Raw genomic sequence first — 22,120 nt, 5'->3', positions numbered from 1 at the left:
TCTTGTCCTTTGGCTGCCAAAGACAGGCGCCCAAGCTGGCTAGAGAAGAAGCAGCACTCTGTGGCTGTAAGCGTTGAGGCCTAGGTTGACATTCCCATTCTTTGGAGCCTCATGGGAATCCCAGAGGGCACAAGAGGCGGTGCTGTGGCAGCGCCCCCCCTTGGCTGTGCCATGTAGATCTGTCACCACTTGTCCTGGACCTTCTGCCTGAAGTACAAGGAGCTGGCTTCCCGTCTTCCTCGGTGAAGGAGCTTTGCCTCAAGAGGCTTCTCCCCTAGCCTCACTTCCCAGAGACTTCAAGCCTAGGCAGTGCTAAGGACTGAAAGGAGCATGCTGAGGTGCTGCCTGGGGGCTGTCGTGGTGTGCGTGGCATTCTCTGGGCTGGCTGCCCCAGCCTCACCCTTGTCTACATCCCCACCATTTCCTGGAGTGGCACACTTTGCCTAGGGAGGCTGTTGATGCTCCAAGTCCTCACATCCACTGTGAGGCATGTAAATGCTATTCACCCCCTGCCCCCATACACACACACATCCCATTTTACAAATAGAGGGCCACATTCTGAAAGGTATTTAACTGCCTAAGGAGATTTTCAAAAGTGTTCAAAGAGGATGGGCATCTATTTCCCATTGATCGCACTTGGAGTTTGGAGCCTTTCAGTTCCCAGCACCAATCTGCATATATGTGCAGCTACAGACCTTTAAAGATCTGGGCCTAAGCAATTAGGTTAGTGAAATATAGCTTAATGAACTCAATTAAGAAACTTCCCAGGAGTTTATCTGAGCGCTTTCCCTGAAATGCAAGTTGGTACTTGGCTGTCAGCTATGTAAGCAGTGTAAGCAGCCTTTCTCATTTCCTCCCTTAAAATATCATATTGTTCTGTACAGTTATGGTCTTCATTTTACAGAAGCTGTCACAGAATTGTGTGGAATTCCAGGATAATAGTCCCAGGGAGACACAGAGCCGAGGGACACAGAATTACTGCTCTTAAAACTCATTGCACTCTAGCTGCGTTTTATTTTTTTGGTGGATGGGTAGATAAATCTATAGACACATAAACAGTTATATAAGATGCACAGTTCATTAAAGTTTATAGCTCTTTTAAAAGGTAAATCTTGATTTGCATGCCTGTTTTGCACACAGCACTGAATTAGATTTTGGTTTCCTAGGCAGTGTGGCAGGTGCATTAATCTTTAATACAACAGCTTTACAGTGAGACAGTGATGTTAAGTCCCTGGTGCTCTAAGTCAAGCCAGGCCACTGACCAAATTAAAACAGTTCTTTTCCTCCCTACTCAAGCTTTACTACTCGGTGGGTGGGGAACAACACATAATCCAGCTAATTCCTGGGGAACGTCAACTCTTTGAAATTAGTAACAGTGAAAATAGTAGCAGTAGGTAATATTTCTCGTTGCGAAGAATAGCAGTATGGCGATGGTGGCTTGGGCTAACAGCCTGAGCACATACTGAAGCAAGCAGGTGGGATTGTACTCAGGTAGCTAGCAATGTTCCGTCTAATCTTTTCCATCCCTGTGCGGAATAAATTTTTTGTGTGAACTGAGGCATGTGCAAAAGTGCACCACCAGCAGAAACATAATATCTAGTTGTGGGCACCTTGGTGGGCAGCATTTGAATCGCACAGATACACAGCTTACAGAGAACACTGGTGGCACTGGCTAGTTTGAGCCATTACCTGTGCCCCTCTGGCCACATTGCTATTTTCAGCATACTGACTGAAGCAGAGTTAGTGCATCTCAGTTGGGAGCCCACCTCTCAACTGAGATAGAGACATTACCCTGAGGTTCTCCTGACTGTAGGAAGAGGCTAGTGATTCTTCTCTGTCTCACAGGGCTGCTGCGAAATTTGATCCGTACATATTTGTAAATTGTGTTCTAATCCTTAGCTGCGAAGGGAAACGTGCACCTTTGCAGAGGGACCCACCTGGAGCATGGAATGTTGCACTTAAAGGCAGCAGAGTGCATTTTTGCACTTACAGCGCTTTCTGTTAGAGGAGAGCACTGATCTGCAGATATTAATGTAGGTTGAAGTAGCTTTATTAGGTAAAGTGTTATCTGCATTTTCTAACTAAGAAAGGAAATCAAGGCATTTGGAGTTTCCAGCATAAGCTCATGAAGAAAGTTTGTAGCAGGAGTAGAACATATATCTCACAAGTCTAGCTGGGAGTCTCAGCTACAAACCCACCTTTCCTCTCTCTAGGGTCACTTTGGCCAGAAAATGTGACACCCCACATTTAGCTGCTCTGACTCGCTAAAAGATAGAAACCTCCAATTTCTCAAAATTGCGGTGGGAAAAATGAAATTCATTTTCTTTATTTTATAAAGACTGAAGCACACAGTGGAGCAATACCGATTCACCTCAGCTAAGGAGATGGGCCTACACACCTTAAAAATGTATTTCTGAAGTTGCTATTTTCTTATAATTTTCCAAAGCAATCAGGTGGCTGAAGAAGAGAGATGATTTAAGGCTGTACATCCAAAGACTGGAAAAAACTGTAGCTCATTCAGGCACTTATAATTCTGACAAAGACACCTTTGTTTTGATTTCAGGAAACAACATAAGACAGCTTTATTGTTAATTGGAACAGAATGATGCATCTCTAACAGAGACTGGCCTTGTGTCAGCATAATTAAATTTGCATGTTTAGGAAATTTTGAAGATGTTCGGAATTAAAATAACTTTATAGGCAGATTATCTACTCTGGCAGGTGAAGTATTAAACAATCGTGTCAAAAATAACAGAAAAAACTAGGTGCTTGTATATCACTTCAGCCATTAAATAAGCACTGCTGGCACTGATTCTGTCTCTGTTTTCTGAGGAACACATCAGGAATTGTATTCAAGCAGCTGTAAACTGCTGATGATTTTTTTTATCCACCCAGTGATCTTGGACTGTTGTAACATCACAGATATTCTTGTTTTCAGTACTCTGAACTGTGTAATTAAGGTACCTTGGGGAGAAATCAATACCATGTATTACCTTTGAAAAGCATATTTGCTGACTAACTTGCCTTGCTTACTGAGAAATATCGGAGAGTCACAGGTGGCAGTGTTTAACCACTAAATCTGTTTTGTTTGTCTCAAATCTTTCTTGTCTCAGAAAAAAAGAAGTTAGAGTACAGCGGCTGGCCATGCTTTCAGTTTCGAAAGAGTGGGGGATTGTCTCTTCGCCTCAACGCTGGTTTCAAGTCTCTGTAGCTTCACTCACTAGAATGGACTTGCCATTGGTTTAAACTGGTAAGTGAGAGAAGTGTGGAAACAATTTTTGGAGTAGGGGTGCTCAACTCCACCCCCTCTTACTGCTGTCTGCACCCATCACTGACCCATGGAGCTAGGGCCAGCAGCTAGGACACTGCATGAAGGACCAGCGGCTGGGACACCACACCTGGCAGCTGGGTGGGACCCTGCATGTAGGACTTGGTGGCAAGGCCAGCAACTGAGTGGGACCCAGGACCAGCAGCTAAGACTCTTCACATGGAGATGGTAACTGATGGGACTGTAAGCAGAGATAACAGGTGGGGAACAGTGGGGCTGGCAGCTGGAAACCTGAGTGACAGGGGCAAGGAGACTGTGGCTAGGAATGTGGGCAATGGGTGTGTGGCCAGGATGCCCAAAACCTGGAGGTGCTGCAGCACTGCCCACAGCTCTACTTCCATAGCTATGTGAGAGCAAAGCAAGCCCTTCATATTTTACCTTCCCCCCCTCATTAATGCACTTTTAAACTGTGGCAGACATCAAGTATCCTTCACTGTCCACCTCTAATTGTCTTTATGTGGAAACTTGGTGGAAGGTAGGGGGAGGGAACAATTCCTGAGGATGACTGTGGATCACTATGAAGTCTGGCTAAGCACCTCTAGGTCACTTGTCACATTTCTAAGCTGTAATAGCTTAATTACTTCTAAGACTTTCAGCTTGTCACTCTGTTCTGGACTTATATTTTAGCAAAAATCCTTTTTTACGATATTGAAAAAATTCAGATGGGTGAAATTCAGAGCCTGGTAAAGATTATTCAGTTCTTTGGGGGACTGATGCCATTTTGCAGACTTCTAGACCAAAACGGACTGTATTTTATGGGTTGGCTTGAAATGACCCATGTCATATAAGTAGGCGAGGGTGATTTTATTATAAATGTCTCATTTGTCAATGGGCCTGGGCTTCAGTTAGGATTGTAGGCCCAGAAGGAAGCTCTTGGGTCACAGAATTGGATCCCTTGCCACAGAGGGCAACCCCAGTATAATCCTGTTAACGAGTTTGTCAAGCACCGTCTTAAAAATAGTTAAGCTGTTTGACCACACAACGAAGCAGACAGAAGCCATGGAAGTATTGACCCTCCCCAGACAACCGCTGGCACTCAACTGGCGCCCCCTTGCTCCCTTTGCTACAGTTACATGGTATCCAGGGACATGCTGGGCCAAATAATCAGTCTGTTCCCTGAGATTTTTCCTCGATTGTTATTCAGTCAAAGCTCCTGTGGCAGACAACTCCACCCAGAGACTCTGCACACCTTAGAACCCCTGCTGACACTATCTCACTCAGTGGCCTGGAGCCACTTAATCTCTTTCTCTCAGGCTCCCCTCCATAAAACAGGATTAATCCCTATTAGCTGTTGGAGGCTTAATGATTAAGTAAATAGGATTTTTTAAAGCTTCGAATTCAAACTACTATTTTTTATCATTGTGAGGGAGTTCACGCACCACTGGAACACCTCCTCATGGCCAGGCATAAAGGTTCTCTCCTTATCTGGTGCCAGCTGCTAACAGTTGCTCCAGTGCTGCTGTGGTCTTTTCCCATAATTTGGCCCTCTGGCCAGGTTGTTCTTTATACCACCCCCATCTGGGATTAGAAAGAGTCCAACCGAATAAACCATCCAAACATCCAAAAAATCTTCAGCCCAACTCCAGGCCTTGTGGCCTCGATGCCTTTCTCTCTGGACTCTCTATACCATCCCTGTCTCTTTCTGTGAACTCAGGCCACCTTTCCAGTGCTGGTAGGGAAACCTGGGCCTTCCCACTACTCCACCAAGTTCCAACCTGGGGACTCTATGTAACCTGAGCCAAGGTCTGCTCAGTCCATGTCCTCACTGCTGTTTCCCTGGGATGCTTCTTATCCAGCCTCTCTTAGGCCTTCTTCGCCTCTCTCACCTCCCACATCCCCAGGCTTTGCAGATTAACCCTTTGTTGAGGGCCAAGACTTTCAGGACTCTCCACTGGAGCCTCCCAACAGAATCCCACACCCAAACATGTAAACAAAAATATACTTGACTTGACCTCCCTCTCAGTTAGACATCCCTCAGAGCTCTCTCCCTGGAAAATCACTTCCTATCCTTTTGTCAGGGCATCCCAAGAGAGCCTGCTCCACTCTGGTGGCTGTTCTATGTCACTCATGGCTTCTTGCCACCCTCCCCTACTTATATGAGGATTGCAGGATTTGCTCTTCCCTATACAGGCAGTCCCCGAGTTACGCAGATCCGACTTATGTCGGATCCGCAGTTACGAACAGGGATTTCTCGCCCCGGAGGACTCGAGCGGCAGGACACCTGATCCCGCCGCCCGCCTTCTCCCGGGCGAGAAAAGCTGCTCCCTGTCTCCCTGGTCTGCTGGCGGAGCCAGCAGACCAGGGAGACGGGAGCAAAGCGGTGGAGCACCGGGGGCCGGACCCACGGCCACTTCCAGATCAGCTGGAAGCGGCGTGGGTCCGGCCGGGTGCTCCGCCGCTCTGTTCAGCGTCTCGCTGGTCTGCAGACCAGGGAGATGCTGAACAGAGTGGCAGAGCACCCGGCTGGACCTGCGCCGCTTCCAGATCAGCTGGAAGCGGCTGCGGATCCGGCCCCGGTGCTCCGCCGCTTTGTTCAGCGTCTCTCTGGTCTGCAGACCAGGGAGACGCTGAACAAAGCGGCGGAGCACCCGGCTGGACCCGCGCTGCTTTCAGATCAGCTGGAAGCGGCGCGGGTCCGGCCCCAGGGAGACGCTGGGACCAGGGAGACGCTGAGCAGAGTGGTGGAGGACCCGGGCTGGACCCGCAGCGCTTTCAGCTGATCTGGAAGCCGCGGGTCCGCCCGGGTCCTCCATGGCTTTGCTCAGTGTCTCCCTGGTCTGCAGACCAGGGAGACGCTGAGCAAAGCCGTGGAGGACCCGGGCCGGACCGCGGCGCTGATCTGGAAGCGCCACGGTTCGGCTCGGGTCCTCCGCAGCTTTGCTCCACGTCTCCCTGGTCTGCTGGGGGGGGGGAACGCAGCTAGTGCCCCCCCAGCAGACCAGGGAGACGTGGAGCAAAGCCGGGGGCCTGTGGTAGAGCAGGTGGGGCACTGCCGGTTGGTCCCGCAGCACCGCTCCTTGGCGCTACTGGACCAACCCGGCAGCACCCCAGCTGCTCTGCCCCAGGAGTCCTGATTCAGCTGCTGATCAGTTTCAGCAGTGGCTGAATCAGGATGCCTGGGGCAGAGCAGCTGGGGTGCTGCTGGGTTGGTCCAGTAGCTCCGAGGAGCGGCCGCGCTACTGGACCAACCCAGCAGCACCCGAGCTGCTCTGCCCCAGGCGTCCCCAAGTCAGCCACTGCTGAAACTGACCAGCGGCTGACTACAGGAAGCCCGAGGCAGAGTTGCTCTGCCCTGGGCTTCCTGGAATCAGCTGCTGATCAGTTTCAGCAGCAGCTGACTTGGGGACACCTGGGGTTCTTACCTTGAATCTGTATGTAAGAGGAACTGGTGTCCAGATTCAGCGGCTGTTGAAACTGATCTATTTCAGCAGCGGCTGATGCCAGTTCCGACTTACATACAGATTCAACTTAAGAACAAACCTACAGTCCCTATCTTGTACGTAACCCGGGGACTGCCTGTAATTGCTAAACCCGGAGATTGAAGGGTAATTCTTTCCCCGCAGCTCCCTTCTTCTGTAAGCTTCCTGTCTTCATAATCACCACCCAGCCCTGCCTCAACTGGGCTTCATATCTAATTAAGGGTGGCTCTCCCCTGAGGGGCAAAGGTAGCACACTTGGCAGCTCAGGTCTCCATTAACCCTTTCATCACCTATGTGTCATATTTCCTCCAATCACAATTATTATTAGACTAAATCAGAGACAATGTAAAATCTTGGTGGTAAAGAGATGGAGCGAGCCATTTTGCTTGGCAGCCCTGTGATTGCGAATTAAGTTTCTCCTCTCATGGCGAATAAGATTTAAAGAGCCGATGAATGTGAATTGGAATTTTCTGCTGAAATGCAGCACGGAACTCTTCCTTTTGAAGTCACAATCATAGACATGGAGCATGAAATTGAAGTCAATAATTAGTAAGTGAATCCCAAAGAGAAAGACTTGGCAGCTTTGGCCTTCAGGCTTTGTGCTAAGTGGTTCCTTGGACAGATAGGGGAAACACTTCTCTGTAGTTGCACACTACAGCAGAGTTCAAAAGGCTTTACCTGAGGACATGACAATGTGGTGAGTTAAGCCCTGAGGAAAATAAAGATACTGCAATGCAGATCAAAGCTGGTGGTTCAGCAGAGCCTGGTTCAAAGCAGCTTGCCAGAGAGCTCTGCAAAAAACTCAGTGACAGGAACAAGCTGATTCTGACTGAGCCATCAGGGAACTTGTCATCAGAGTCATTGCGTGATGAGGGGCTATTTGCTGATGTTATTGCTTCTGTGGAACATGGAGTGAAGTATTCAGCTCTTTCCCTTTCACTTTGAGTGTAAACTTCTTGGTCTTGGTTGCTCACATACCTCAACATGATTTATTTCATGTCACTAGAAAAGCAAACACACTTTTCAGGCTGTTAACATTATTGAACATTTTTATAATGGAGACCAATTAAGTTATTGTTGTTGTGTTATGAAGCCCCAGGCCACAATGCTTGGGCCTGATCTGGGGCCCCCTGATGACAATGGACAAACTCCCAATTGTCTTTGGATCAGTCCGCTAATGAGGAAAGGGAACTTACTGAAAAACGATGCCTGAATCATTATGTACTTGTGGTTTCGTGGTCAGTGCTCTGTGCTGCCTTTCTGCCTCCCTGGGGGGTTGGTTCTAACACTTTTGGTAGGTTGACTCTGGTTTTACACTGATGTAAATAAAATTGAGTCTGTCTGGCTGTGTGAATTGAGAAACCAAGGTGTTCCTTCCCAGAAGGAGGAGGGTCTTGTGTTTTTCAGTGGTGCTACAGATTGCCTTGAAGTTGATCTCAGTAACAATCCACTTAAACTGTTTATTAAGGCCTGAGTTTTTCCACATGAAAAACATTTAGATGGGAGCAGGGTAGTAAACTCTAGCCTCTGTAAATTTTAACCATTGGGTCCTTTGTTTTCCCCCATTGCCAAAAACTGTGGTACAGGCAGGATGCAGGGCTTGACAACTGGAGAAGTATCTATGAGCAGCAAGGAATGCACACACCAGAGGCTTCTCAGGAGGTGCACAGAATGTCTCCTTCTCCACCCTCCAGTCTAGCCACCTCAGTAATGGCTGGTGGCTATGGGAGATACCAGTAGCTGTGAACAACACTACATGACTCTTCTGATAGGGATCACAGAGCAGGCAAGGCCGGTCAGTGTCATACACGGCAGCATTAACACATTCACAACGGTAACATAGACTGTCATTGGCTCTTCCCTCTGCTCCTTGGTCACTCCCATTATTAGCATGCACCTTTGTGTGATGTGGAGAAGATTCTGACAGCTGTTCACACATCCGACATCACCAATTTGTGGCATCATCCTTTTGTGACATCATAAGATTTCAGTCCTGTCCACATCACCAGGGGCGGATGAGAGTGGTGGGGCCCCGGGCAGCGAAATTTCGTGGAGCCCCCCCCTTTGACACGGCGCGTGCGCTGTGGCGCCACGGTGCATGCACGGGGCCTCGGGAAGCGCAGGGCCCGGGGTAGCCGCCCTGCTCGCCCTGCCCTAAATCCACCGCTGCACGTCACACAGCATATGCTGGAGGTGGCAGGGAGGGATGCCTCTCTAGTCCAGCACTTGCTGGTCCAGCAATATCCATAGTCTGGCATGAATTTAATTAGCTGGATGTATCATGGGTGTATCATGGGCGTGGCCAAGTTCCCAAAGTCCCCTAAAGTTTGTTCACAACCACCAGTCTTGGCTTTCAGTGTTCTGTGCTGTTATTTAGCTCTAATTTACCACTACATATTTTCTAAGAGCCCAGTAAGCAGTGAAAGTGTTGGTAATGTTGCTAGACAATATTGACCTCTTGTGGTTCTGCAAATTCTCTAGTTCAGCACCGGTCAGGTCCTGAGGGTGCCAGAGTAGAGAGGTTCTGCCTGTAGTCGTTGTACTGATGGATTTACCGTACCACTTAGAGGCCCCAAGCTGATCACTGATCAGCACTACATGCCATGAGCCTCTGTAGAGCTTAGCAACTGGTTTCAAGTGCTTATGCCATTGTCTCTTAAAGGACACTTCCCCATAGCTGGGCAACATTTTTTTTAAGCAGCACAATTATACTTTTATGACCCCTCAGGGTGGCTGCTATTATGTCAAAATAAAAGGTACCTTTATACTAATTGATCTTATTCCCCTTCCTGTCCAGAGATAGCTTTGCCAGCGCAAGCATATTTATACTCCCACTTTAATAGCGGCAGCATATTAAAGTGCATTATGCTGAATTGCTTGAGGGCACTTGTACTGTTCTATGAGAGTGTCCCCACAGAGAATTAGTGTGGAGTATCTGGTATGCTGCAAATTCACATCCTTTTTGCATACTAACTTCCCATGTAGATAAGCCTTAAAACTCCTAAGTCACTTAGGTGTTGCAACGCTAAATGGAAGAATGTCTACATACCTTTAGAAATATGACCTTTGTAACTTGCCTAAGGTCACATAGGAAGTCTATGGTAGAGCCAGGAATTTTAGCAAGATCTCAAGAGCCCTAGTTCAATGCTGTAAGCACAAAACCATTCATTATCTTTAGCAAGAGTGCCATTTCATGAGAGCACGGGTCGGGCAGCAGCCATGTATACCAGGACATGTCTTGCTTTTTTTTCTGTTCCCCTGATGATAGGGGAATGAATGGAAAGTACACAGCTTCTGTGCATGCCTCTCACTCTTGGCTGGTGAAGAGAGGGAGTAGAGGAAAAATTCATGGAATCCAAGTACTTTCCCCTCACTCCCTTATTGTCAGGGGAACAGGAAAAAAAACAAGCCACATCCCAATACGCAAGGCTGCAGTCCCCCATGACCTCTTGAAACTCCGCTCTTGCTCGTTAGGCAGTTAGGGTATGTCTACACTACCCCCCTAGTTCGAACTAGGGGGGGTAATGTAGTCATACGGAGTTGCAAATGAAGCCCGGGATTTGAATTTCCCGGGCTTCATTTGCATAAAGCCGGCCGGCGCCATTTTTAAATGCTGGCTAGGTCGGACCCCGTGCCGTGTGTAGCTGCGTGGCACGGGGTCCGACCTAGCCGGCATTTTAAAATGGTGCCGGCCGGCTTTATGCAAATGAAGCCCGGGAAATTCAAATCCCGGGCTTCATTTGCAACTCCGTATGACTACATTACCCCCCCTAGTTCGAACTAGGGGGTAGTGTAGACATACCCTTAGGTACTAGCCAAGTATATAAATATAATAACATGGAGGTATACCTATGTCATACAACTGGAAGGAACTAGAGGTCTTTGAGTCCAGTCCCCTACCCTTGTGGCAAGACCAAATACCATCCTAACAGATTTGCCCCAGATCCCTAAATGGCTCCCCTAAGGATTGAACTCACAAGCCTAAGTTTAGCAAGCCAACAGTCAAACCACTGAGCTATCCCTTCCGCTGTACAACTTTGCTGTTTACATTCCATCCGAAACACCAAGGCTGTGTCTGCACTGCACCCCTTTTCCAGAAAAGGGATGCAGATGAGACAAGTCGGAATTGCAAATGAAGCGGGGATTTAAGAGGAATAAGGGACCTTTCGGAAAAGGCTTTATTTTCCGAAAGATCCCCGTCTAGACTGGCGCTTTTTTCCGGCAAAGCCCCGAGCCGGAAAAAAGCGGTAGCCATGTTTATACAAATGAAGAGGGGAAAATTTAAATCCCTGCTTCATTTGCAATTCCGACTTGTCTCATCTGCATCCCTTTTCCGGAAAAGGGGTGCAGTGTAGATACAGCCCAACAGTTTGGAACTGAATTATCAGGATCAGAAGGGTTCAGTTCCTATTGTCAGGATCAGCCCTTGATCAAATGGGTCCCCAGGTGAGGTGTGTCTTTGGCACCCCACCCCCCCATTTGCTGAATTTTTGAATGCCTTATTTTTTATTACATTTTTAGGTTATTTAATGAATTTGGTGCATGATTTGCATACATAATTTAGCTCTTTCATATAAGATGATACATTTGTATGCCAGGATCTATCATTCATGCCATATATAAGCAAATAAAAATAGTTTTCTCTAAGCTTATAGCAACATTATGATTTTAAGAATAACTGAAAAGTACTAACATTGAGAAATTGAACTCTGCATCAGTCTCGGGTGGACCGGCATTAAATAATGTTACAGCAGGTGACAGACAGCCTTGGTATATTAACCCTATTCATTTAGTTCAAAAGGTCGCTTTTCTCGCCTTTGCCTGCACAAACTGAAGCACAGTGTCAGAGAGATCTGAAGACTGGCCAATGGCATTTTCAAGTGATAAAACAGCAAATGATGCCAGTCTCATCTGCCATCATCAATCGAAGATACAATTCATAAAGCTCATCACTCGTGACTGTGACTGGCAGGGTGAGCAGGATCCTCAGAGCTATGCACACATTAGGGAAAGCATCCTTCAGCTCTGCATCATGAATGAATCAGAGAAGTTGGAACTCTGAGAGTGCTTCCCATGTTGAAAAGTGTGATGGGCATTATCCAGTTCAGCACAGAGGTCTTTACTATTGATGTCCAAACATTCCACATGTGTGAGCATCCGGTGAAGGTCCGTACAATTGTTCCCTGTCCATTAGCAGCTTGCTAAAGTCATACTAAGAAACCCAGCTCTTTCTGTGGTCCTTCATTTTTCTAAACCTTTCTTCTTTGGACACTCGAGCAGTATCAACAAGAGAGCAAAACAGGAGTTTGCTAATTCCTTAGGAATAGGACTCCCACCATTTATGCTTCAATCTTCAATGTCTTCTGCAGGGGGACAGTTGCTACTGCCTAAAGCCTGGTCTATTGTTCGGATTCAGATATTTTCCTATCAAATGTGCCCTTTGTTGCAAACTAGATTGCAATTGAGATTTTCACTTCCTATACAGAGCTCCTGAAGACTTCTTCAGTGGCAACGCTTATTTTCTATGGATGAAAACAATTAGTATTAGGGAAAGCAAAAGGCTGTTTCACAGTCTTTTCTTTTGTGGCATAGATGGGGTTCAATAGATATCTCTGGCATCTCATTAAAATATGTTCTTTATTTGTCACTACTTACAGTCTTCATGATTCCACAATAAAACAATGTTCCCAATATCACAGCTAGGCTCACTCTTCACTTCATTTTGGCTACATCTACACTGCAGCCTTGTATCAGCAGAGACAATGCAAATGAAGTGCTCATTAGCATTTGTCACGCTGTCATTTGCATATCTCTGCCAAAGCTTTTTCTGGAAGAGTTTTTTGCGCAAAAACAAGCATTGTAGATGGGGCCATTTTGTGCAAAAAAACCCTTTTGCACAAGATCCTGTATACCTCCTTTTTGAGGCATAAGGGATCTTATGCAAAAGAGTTTTTTTGCACAAAACAGCCCCATCCGCACTGCTTGTTTTGGCACAAAAAACTCTTCCGCAAAAAGCTTTGGCAGAGATATGCAAATGACAGCGCGACAAATACTAATAAGTACTTCATTTGCATTGTCTCTGCCGGTAAAAGGCTGCAGTGTAGATGTAGCCTCAGATATCTCACTGACTGACTGATGTTGCCTTTATATACCCATGAGGAAAAGGCTGACAACATTCTAGGTAGTTCAAGAAAAAATTGATTCTCAGAAAGTCTGGACATTTCCATGAAATTCTCCAAAGGTCCAGAACATTCAAGGAGGTTTGTGAAAAATGAATCCTCATGTGGCATATCTGAAACATTTTACTTAAATATTCTATATTCCCTTTGGTTCTTCTTCTTTGCCTATGAGAGCATAGGCCATTAATAAGTTATTTCCAAGCCTCTCTGTCTTGTGCCACCTTTTATAAGTCTTTCCAGCTTTTGCCCATTTTCCTCACATTCACATCCAGGTCTCTTCTCCAACTATTCTTTGGCCTTCCTCATTCCCTTTTTCCCTGTGGGTTCCAGGATAGGGATTGTCTTACCTACCTCCCACATTGTTCGCACATTCCAGGTGCCTATTCTAGACATTTTTCTTGCTGAAAGAAGGGGAATCGGCAGTTCAGTATCCTTTTGGGTTTGGCTGCCAACTTTGAGGGCCTTTTTTAGTCAGGGAAGGCTGGCTTGCTATTCAAATTGAAATTGTTGATGTTTTTGTAGCATATCTTTATTTTTACAGGATAGGGTTGTTAGCCCAACCCTCCTTAGTTACCTCTTATGACATGCTTGGAAGGGTACAAAAGTCCTATTCTTACTTCCCCGTAGGCAGGGCCAGCTTTAGGAAGTGCGGGGCCCAATTGGAACAATTTTGATGGGGCTCCTCAGCAATTTTGGTTGAGCAAAAAAAAAAATCCACCGTCAACACAGACACACACACAGACCCTCCCATGGCACAGCAGGAAAACCCTGTGCTAAACTCACACCTCCTGTGGCGCAGGTAGCCAACTCACTCCTCCTCCAGGGCTGGCAGATTTGTATAATTTTTGGTGGTGCTCCATTAGCCATGTGAACTACCCCTCCTTATCCCCTCTTCCAACACCTTCCTCTACACACCTGCCCTGCCTCTCTCCTCTGGTGCTGGTCCCTCCCCTGCAGGTGTCTGCCCTTCTGCTTCACCCCAGAATCCCCTAGTACCTGCACCTTCCCTTACCCCTGCACTATCCTGGTGCTTCCCCCTTCCCTTACTGCCCCTGCTCCCTTTGCCCTCTTTTTCCCTTATGCCCACCCTCTCACCCCTCTCTGCCCCATTCCCCTCAAGCCCCTGTGCCCTCACACATGACTTGCTCTGTCCACTCCTTTCTCATGCCCACCCCTTCTTTCAAGCCTTCTCCCAGCACCTTCCCCTCCCCCCTCTAGCCCCCAATGCCCTTCCCCTCTCCTCACCTCTCCCAGCATCATCCTACCCCCCCTCCCACTGACACCTCCCCTCCTGCCCTTTTCCTCATTGTCTGCACTTGGCCCCCTGGCATTTGTCTCTCCTCCACCCTGTCTCTTGGTGCCTTCCTCTTTCTTCCCCCTCCGCACAAGCCCCTTCCTCTCCCACCCCTCCTCTCTCCCCCTCTGCCCAAGCCCCTTCATCTCCCCCATCTCCCCTCCGCACAAGCCTCTTCATCTCCCTCCTTCCCTCTCCACACAAGCCCCTTCCTCTCCCACCCTCCCCCCTCTGCACAAGCCCCTTCCCCCTAGTTTTCCCCCTCCCCTACCTTCTGCCTTCTACTTTGTGGGGCCAGAGTCTGCACTCGGACCCCGGACTTCGAACTCGGACACAGGCCGCACGATGCAACGTGCCTCCAAGGAGTTTTAAAGTCCTGGGCCGTGACATCATGTCATGCCCGGGCATCCTCCCCACCCACCTGCAAACACAGCAGCGCGTGCCGTTGAGGGGGAGTCGCAGTGAGAGCTGTGCATGGCAGGGATGGGCCGGGGCTGGGGTGGGAGGACTCGTGTGGGGGGCCGGCAGGGGGGGTCTGGAGCCTGCTGGAGCAGCGCCCCACTCTGAATATTAACTCGCCACCTATGGCACCTGGCACACTTCCAAGTTCAGGGCATGGGGCCCCTTTAGGTGCGGAGCCCCATTTGGCGGAATCAGGTGAATTGGCCTAAGGCCGGCCCTGCCTGTAGGGCCCTGGGAACCTCACGGAGTATTCCCTTTGGGTGCTTAAAACAAATACATCACCCCAGTTGCCTGGGTTGTCTACCCCTAAATCTGCCCCTGCTTATTATGCCTCCTGTGAGTGTAACATGGGATTAGATTGTAGGTATGGCATTACCTCAGCTACCAGAGAAGGGAGAGTAGGGCCCAGCAGTGACCTCTGAGCAGGGCATGCCTGAATGCTGTTATAGCATTGATCTTTCCTGTAATGGAATGCGTAATAAAGACACGTTCTTTTACAATGCTTTCAAAGTTGTGTTTTGAAAATTATGTTTATGATAAGCAATTGCAATACTGATGCACAGCAGTGATTCACCTTCAGCCAGTCAGGCCCAACTTGTGTTCGGGGTTATGCATACCATGAAAATGAGATAAAGGTGCCTGCAGATAAAAATTCAACACACTGAGGACTTCATGTGAGGTAAAAGGGTGTGTGTACAATGCTGTTTGTTTGCCTGTGGCAAGGAAAACCATGGTAACTACATTCACCTTTTCTTGAACAAAGAGTCTAACAGGATGTAAAACTGCTTGACAACTTGTCTCTCAGCTAGAGCACTGCTCACAACATCCTATCCCCTTAACCTCCCCCCTCCCATTTTTATTTCTTTCAGCAGGACTGCACATCCTTGATCATCCAATTTTTCCCTTCATGCTCCTTAGAGTTCTCAAGTGAAGACCGGCGTTGTGCAGTAATCCCCTCTGTTTTGACAACCTTATCAGGCTCGTGACAGGTCAGTAGTGATGTGGTCAAAGGGGCACTGTCTGCCAATCTTGGGAGCCTTTGGCTAAAATTCTACCTGAAAGACAGGTTGGCTGATTTCTCTGCCTCTCCTGCCATTTGTTCCTTCTCTGTATACTGCTGAAATGACTCTTAGGAATGGATTATCCCTGAAGTGCATGCAAATTCTACAAAGCAGTTTTACTATGGCCTGGATTGCCCCAATGGCAGGTATTCTCCAGAAGTTTCCCAGGTTGCTTATAAGCTAGTCACTTTCACTTCCTTTTCTCCTTCCCTCCCCCGTTTCTCCTTCCTCGTGTCCCCCCACTCACCCTCTCCACAGTTCAAATGACCCAACCTGCAGTCTTTGCTAAGTTACACACACATATGATCAGTATATAATTCAAGAACAAAGCATAAACATTTCCAGCAAATGCACTTGATATAAGTTTGTTTGCCAAGTGTATGGTGATGAAAACCACAAACGAATAGCTGCCCCAGTTCCTTATTCTTCTTCGCTGAATGGTGGCCACTGCCTTGGCTAACATGGTGGGGACTGAACCAGGGCCTCTCCAGTGCTAACACTTGAGGTGTTCTAGCTAGACAACCAAGCTGCTCATAACAGCTTGTACCCTCTGGGGATCAGCACAGTGGAGGACTTGTAACACACACTCCAAAGTGGGTTACAGTGGCACCGTCCTGAGCAAAGTAAAAGGAGTTTTCATGCATGTGAAGAGGGAGCATTCTGTAGAAGCTCACTGTTCAGATATTGGCAATATATTACTGCCTGTATATTAATTCTTCTTCCTGGGAGAGGAAGCATTGACTGAACACCCAAGTATTGCAGAAACATGTGCTGCCCTGCAGGGACACAGAGTCCTGAGGTGCTATCTTGCAGCCGAGATCTAGTGAAGTGATGGGCAACCTGCGGCCCACAGGCCACATGCAACTCATTGGGGCTCCATGTAAGGCCCATGAGACATTTTGTTGCCCACATGCAGGATTGCCTCAATCTGGTTTCCATCTGGATAGTTTTTTTCCTACCAGTGTCACTAAAGTGACACTCACATAAAGCAAGGGCACAAGAAGTGAGGTGTGTGCGGATTGCATGTGTAGCACCAACAGGTGGAACCAGACCTGGGATGTGTGGAGCTTAGTGCATGAGCCTCTTCTGACTGAGCTAAAAGCCAGGTGGCTCTCAGGTAAGGCTATGGAGCACACTTCTTCCTTCGCTCTGTGAGGGGTATAAGTGCCACTACATGGGACAGCACACCACACCCAGTAGATCTGAGGGTTACACACACAACATGGGCCTTAAGAGCTGTGTGCTCCCTCTCCCTACAATCAAAGCGTTGTTATGGTTCAGTCAGAACACCCTGCAAATTCTAGGTACACAAGCACAGTTAGCAAAACTACCTGATCCTGGGAGGCTGCCTTGGTTCTGACCAGGGCTCGCCGAACCGCAGCGAGCCTCACTCACCAGCCGTGCTGTCTGGCGATCTGCGCATGTGCAGATCGCCCAAACCTGGCTCTTCCGGGTTACAATCTACTTGCCACGGGGGAGTAGATTGTATTATTTGTCGAGCCCTGGTTACGACAACCTTGCAGCACCTTGAGATGAAGGAGGGCCACTCACGAGGCCCACTCATTAGCCTAGGTTGCCCGCTACTGATTTTGCAAAAATAGGGATACTTGCCCTATCACCCTGCTGCCCCAGTATTCTGCCAAATTCTGCCAAAATGCAGTCCCTAATCTGCTTCTGTCTGTCCAAGCACTGGTCTGATACCATCCTTTGCTGCAACACATTGAGGCTGTAAGTGAGCCATGAGGGGTGGGATGAGAATTCCTGCAGCACAGGCCTAATGGTAGTGGCCCTGTGCACTTTATTGTCCCACCAGTCCTGGGAGAAAGGAGCGTGCCAGAGATGGGAGGATGAGTAGCATAGCGCTCATGGCCCCCAAAGATTTTAGACTGCAGTGCATCAGACAAAGGAAAGGAAGCCTCAAGTCATAGCAGCTCCTGCGGTTGCTCTGAACTGTAGTGGGAGAGGGAGGGGCCGTGTCAGCTCAGAGTCTGAATAGGACAAAGGTGGCATTAAGCCATCTTTGCAGCTCCTCCCCTGGGCTATGTGGAGACAGAGCCAAAGGATCTGACCCTACTATTATCCACCGTGTGGCTGACACTTCTCTCCTGGCTGACAGCATTTTAAAAATCAAGTCCAAAATCAAGTACAGCATCACCGACTAACACATCAGGCACTGACCTGGTGTTTATTTGCTTTCTCCACTTACAGGACTGAAGAAGGAATGTTAATGGAAATTGTTGAAGCATGACTGGCAAAAGTTAAACTCGTGAATGAGAGGTCTTGGAACATTTTGGTTTGAAATTTCTTTTTTTTTTTTTTTGGTCATAAAGCGAAGTCAGTTTCCCTTCTGAAACCCCAGGCTTTCAAATCCAGCCTCACTGTACGATTGTTATCCTTTCCCAAATAAACAAAATACTTTATACCTTTTACTTGAGGCCCAGCCCCTCTTCCCTCCAATTTGCAGGAGAAAATGGTGACACTTGAAATGCTGCTTGATGCATAAAAGCCAATGAAAGCCCCAAACTGTGAGAATGCGTCTGTTGAATCCTTGCTCCCTTTCGCAGACTGCAGGGTGATAATGAAATCTGACATATCTTACTGCCTTCCAGTAATGGTTTCCTGATTGCAGGGCTATACAGAAAATAACTTAACAGTCTAGAGATGATGGACCTGAGCCTGCAATGTCTCCATCCTATAAGCAGGCCTGCTGCGGACTCACACACGAAAGGATGTTCAAGATCCTGCCCTTTGTTGGGGGCTTGACTGTTGGTACCACCACCTCTAGGGGGTGGTGCAGGGTACACTCGCCAGGAGGAGCAATAGGAAGATTGCAGTTCAGGAAGACACAAATCCATAAGTGCTGTTCCCTGTGTAGGGTGTGCATTTCCCATCGGTCATTAGCTGCCCCTGAATACTTCCTGGCCATGTTGACCCTGCTCCATGGGCCATTACAGAAGGAGAAGGCATTACCCTACTCTAGATTACCCTTCCAGATGCCCTTGTTTCCCATGGACAAGACGAAGTGCACAGTACCCGGAGTGCTGTTGTATGATGCCATTGAGCAGCAGTTGTATGAAGGGAAACTTTTTGCATACCCTTCCTCTCCTCCCCCAAGCAGTACAGAATCTGACTCCAACAGGGTAACACGCCAATAGCCTAGTTAGTTTTGACACCCCAAAGGCTGGATCCTGCTCCCATTGTTCAATGGGAAATTCACTGGCGAGGGAGTCGGATGGAGCCACAGTTCCCTGTTGAACATCTCTGCTCAAGTAAAAAAGAGCAGAACGTGAAACATAAACATGTACTGACATGCTGCAGCTAGTGGGACATCTACTAGACTCACATGGTTTCAATTATGATTTATAATGGCAACAACAGTGACTCCATTAAGCCCGTGTGCTTCTTGATGGTTCAGTGCAGGTTTTTGTTGGTAAATGTGTTTAGCCCTCAGTGCAATGCTTATAGAGGGTCTTTTCATTTATTCCAGTAGGTGGCGGATCAATGTCTGACCTGGGGCTATGCTGAGATCTTGACTTAAGTTTTCTTTATGCCATAGTTTATTCCTCATTAAACTGTGAGTGTGTTGTGATTGTGAACAAAGAACATGCCTGGTTATTCTCATTAATTCTCTGAATGTGTCTATTGAACTAAGGAAGAAAATGGCTTGAAAATGAAGTTTAGGAAAGCCTGTAAAATCCTTCTTTTCCCTCTTCTTAGAATTTTGGAAGCTAAATGATTTTTCCCCAGTCATCCTGTTGCATCTGTATTGTTGTCCCACTTATCCAAGAACCAAAATGTAGCTTTAATCAAATTAAGATACATAAGCAGCAACCAAGCCTAATGGAATGATACCTCCTATTGTGTTACACTCGGGTGCCAGACCGTGAGCTGGATTTGATATTACACAATCCAGTTTGTTTGGCTTCTGGGAAATAGGGAAGTGGTTCCTGCTCACAGTCTACGTGATCGCCAGCGAATGGCAATGTCTGTTAATGAAAAACAGCCAGTGGCAGTTCTCAAGAAAACACAGTCCTTTTATGGCCTAAAGATGAAATGCTCCTGTGCCCTAGGAGGTCCAGGTAACTCATCTTCACACCAAAAGCCCACCTCTGCCATCTTGTATTCACCCTAACAGTCTTTATTTGCCAAAGTGCATTTACATAGCTGACGTTGGGACTGCTTACATGAGGAAGACTTGTGGCATCAATCCCTTCTAGGACAGCTTCTTATCCCTTTGGTTCCACTTTAGGCCTCATGCACTTTATTTTGGAAATTAGATGCCACTTTGCTCCACACCCTAGGACTGCTCATTAGTCAGTAGAATGATTCACATTTTCCTCCTAACCAGGCACTGAAAAGTCATTGAGATTTAAGTACTCACCCCATAATGAGAATGTTCTCACTCAACTCTGTGGCCCAATCAGTAACCTCTGTCTTTTTTACACTTCAGAGCCACGTGTCCTTTGGCATCCAAATTCTATTTAGTTCTGGGTAATAATCCTTCATTTTATTGATTTCTGCCATCTCTATTCAGGATAAATAGTAAGGGATAAAGAGCTATGTGTCACTGAGTCACATTGAGAATCCAGCCCTAATAATGACTGAATGCCCCTTTGGGGGTTCGTAAGAAGTCAAAGACAACAGAAGCACCAATTACCAAGCTCCACACTTCATTTACTGCTTGGGAAAGAAAAGGTTAATTATCGAACAATAAAGCAATTCACTGGGAGGTGGGCCGGTGAGGAGTTGTTCTGCTTCATTCTGAAACAAACAAGGTGGTGATCTATGATGTTAAAACACTGGAACTGAATAGGCAACTGTCTGGGCACAAGAAAATCAAACTGCACTGCAAAAAAAAAAAAAAACCTCTTGACCAAAATAAACGGGCTACATAATGTATTTTATTAAACCTAGCCTGGTTATGACACAGGATATTAAAACCAACAGGTGCCTAGAAGAGTCAGACATTCTCACACTCTCTTAGTTATTTATACAAGTACATGCGAGGCACAAGTTCCAAAGACTTACTGTAAAATAACTAGTGATAAGACCACACCACTGGGGTTGAAACCAGTGCTCAGGGTTCCCAAAGCAACCACATTTCAGTTTGCCTTTCACAGAGACAGTTGCAGTGTTTTGAGCTGAATACAAATACCTCCTCCCCAAAGATCTGGGTTGTTTGGATCCAGGATTTCACTTTGGGGACTTCTTTACAATTAATTAGCAACAAGCAAACCTCCAAAACTTTAGAGCAGAGATCCCCAAACTTTTGTGGGTCATGCCCGCCTTACCTCTGTCTGTGTCCTTGCCCCTTTCCCACACCCAGAGCCAGGACTGCGAGTGAGGTCACAGCTCTTGGGAGGGAGCGGAGAGAAACACAAACAGGAATAAGGAGGCCAAGGCTGGGGCTGTGTTTGGGGGCAGGTCTGGAAATAGGAGCAGGGCTTCAGCCAGAGGCTGAGTTTGGAGGCAGGGGTGGAAGCTCCAGTGGGGGCCAGCAATCAAGTCCATGGTCAGATATGGCTCTGCTCCTGGCCTTACCCCCAGCTTCTGTCCTGGGCCAGGAATGAAGCGGTGGTCAGTGACTGAGGCTGGGGTTGCATGGAGCTGGGGTCGGAGCCAGATATGGGGCCCAGAACTGAGGCTGGGGATGGAGCCAGATATGGGGCCCAGAGCTGGGGACACTGCTGGAGGCTGGACCAGAGCAGAGACTGAGGTGGGGAGGGTCTGGGTGGGCCCGGGTGGTACTCTCTTCCGATCCCCATTGCACATACCCATGGCACCCCCCAGATGTTGCTCCATGCCCTCCAAGCAGTGAGCACCACACAGTTTGGAAACCTCTGATTTATGCATTTGGATAAACATCCAGAAGTTCAGCGCCTAGACTCACCACTGGGCAGCAGCTGTGCTAGGGGAGGAAAGATTCACCACAAGGGTTTCTGACATGGGAGTCCCCTGTGGCAAAGCTGCTGACTGAGCTCATCCCTATACAGTTTGGCCTTGCCCTTCCTAAACCTGCCCCATGCAGTTTAAGGGCTGAGCCAGACAACTTAGGCCAGGGATGGGCCACCTAAACTAGTGAGTGGGCCACATGAGTGGCTCTCCATCTGATTAAGCCACAAGATTGTCACAACCAAGATGGCCTCCTGGGTTCGAGTAGTTTTGCTAACTGCCCTTGAGTGCCTACAATTTGTGGGGTGTGCTAGCTGAACTGTAGCAGCACTTTGATTGGCTGCGGAGGGAGTGCACGGCTCTCACTGTCAATGTTGTGTGCAATCAGCACGCACCTCACATCACATGCCCTGGCTTTATGTGTGGGTCACTTTAGTAATACTGGTACGAAAAAACTATGCAGATGAAAATCAGCAGAGTCTGGC

The 22,120-nt window shown here is 47.6% G+C and overlaps 1 long non-coding RNA gene across 7 annotated transcripts in view; it reads left to right on the top strand.

The window, feature by feature from the left end:
* Window positions 1-19,334, top strand: part of LOC142826481 (uncharacterized) — a 124,294-nt gene extending 104,960 nt beyond the window's left edge. For all 7 annotated transcript variants that reach the window (XR_012900646.1, XR_012900644.1, XR_012900643.1 and 4 more), the window contains 3 exons: window positions 3,114-3,250; window positions 15,552-15,671; window positions 17,952-19,334. This is a non-coding gene — a long non-coding RNA (uncharacterized LOC142826481). The remainder of the gene's footprint in view (window positions 1-3,113; window positions 3,251-15,551; window positions 15,672-17,951) is intronic.
* The last annotated feature ends 2,786 nt before the right edge of the window (window positions 19,335-22,120 follow it).

The sequence above is a fragment of the Pelodiscus sinensis genome, chromosome 1, assembly GCF_049634645.1.
Source record: "Pelodiscus sinensis isolate JC-2024 chromosome 1, ASM4963464v1, whole genome shotgun sequence".
Taxonomy (NCBI): domain Eukaryota; kingdom Metazoa; phylum Chordata; order Testudines; family Trionychidae; genus Pelodiscus; species Pelodiscus sinensis.
Note: the sequence above shows the minus strand (reverse complement) of the source record. Positions and strands in the feature narration are given on the sequence as shown.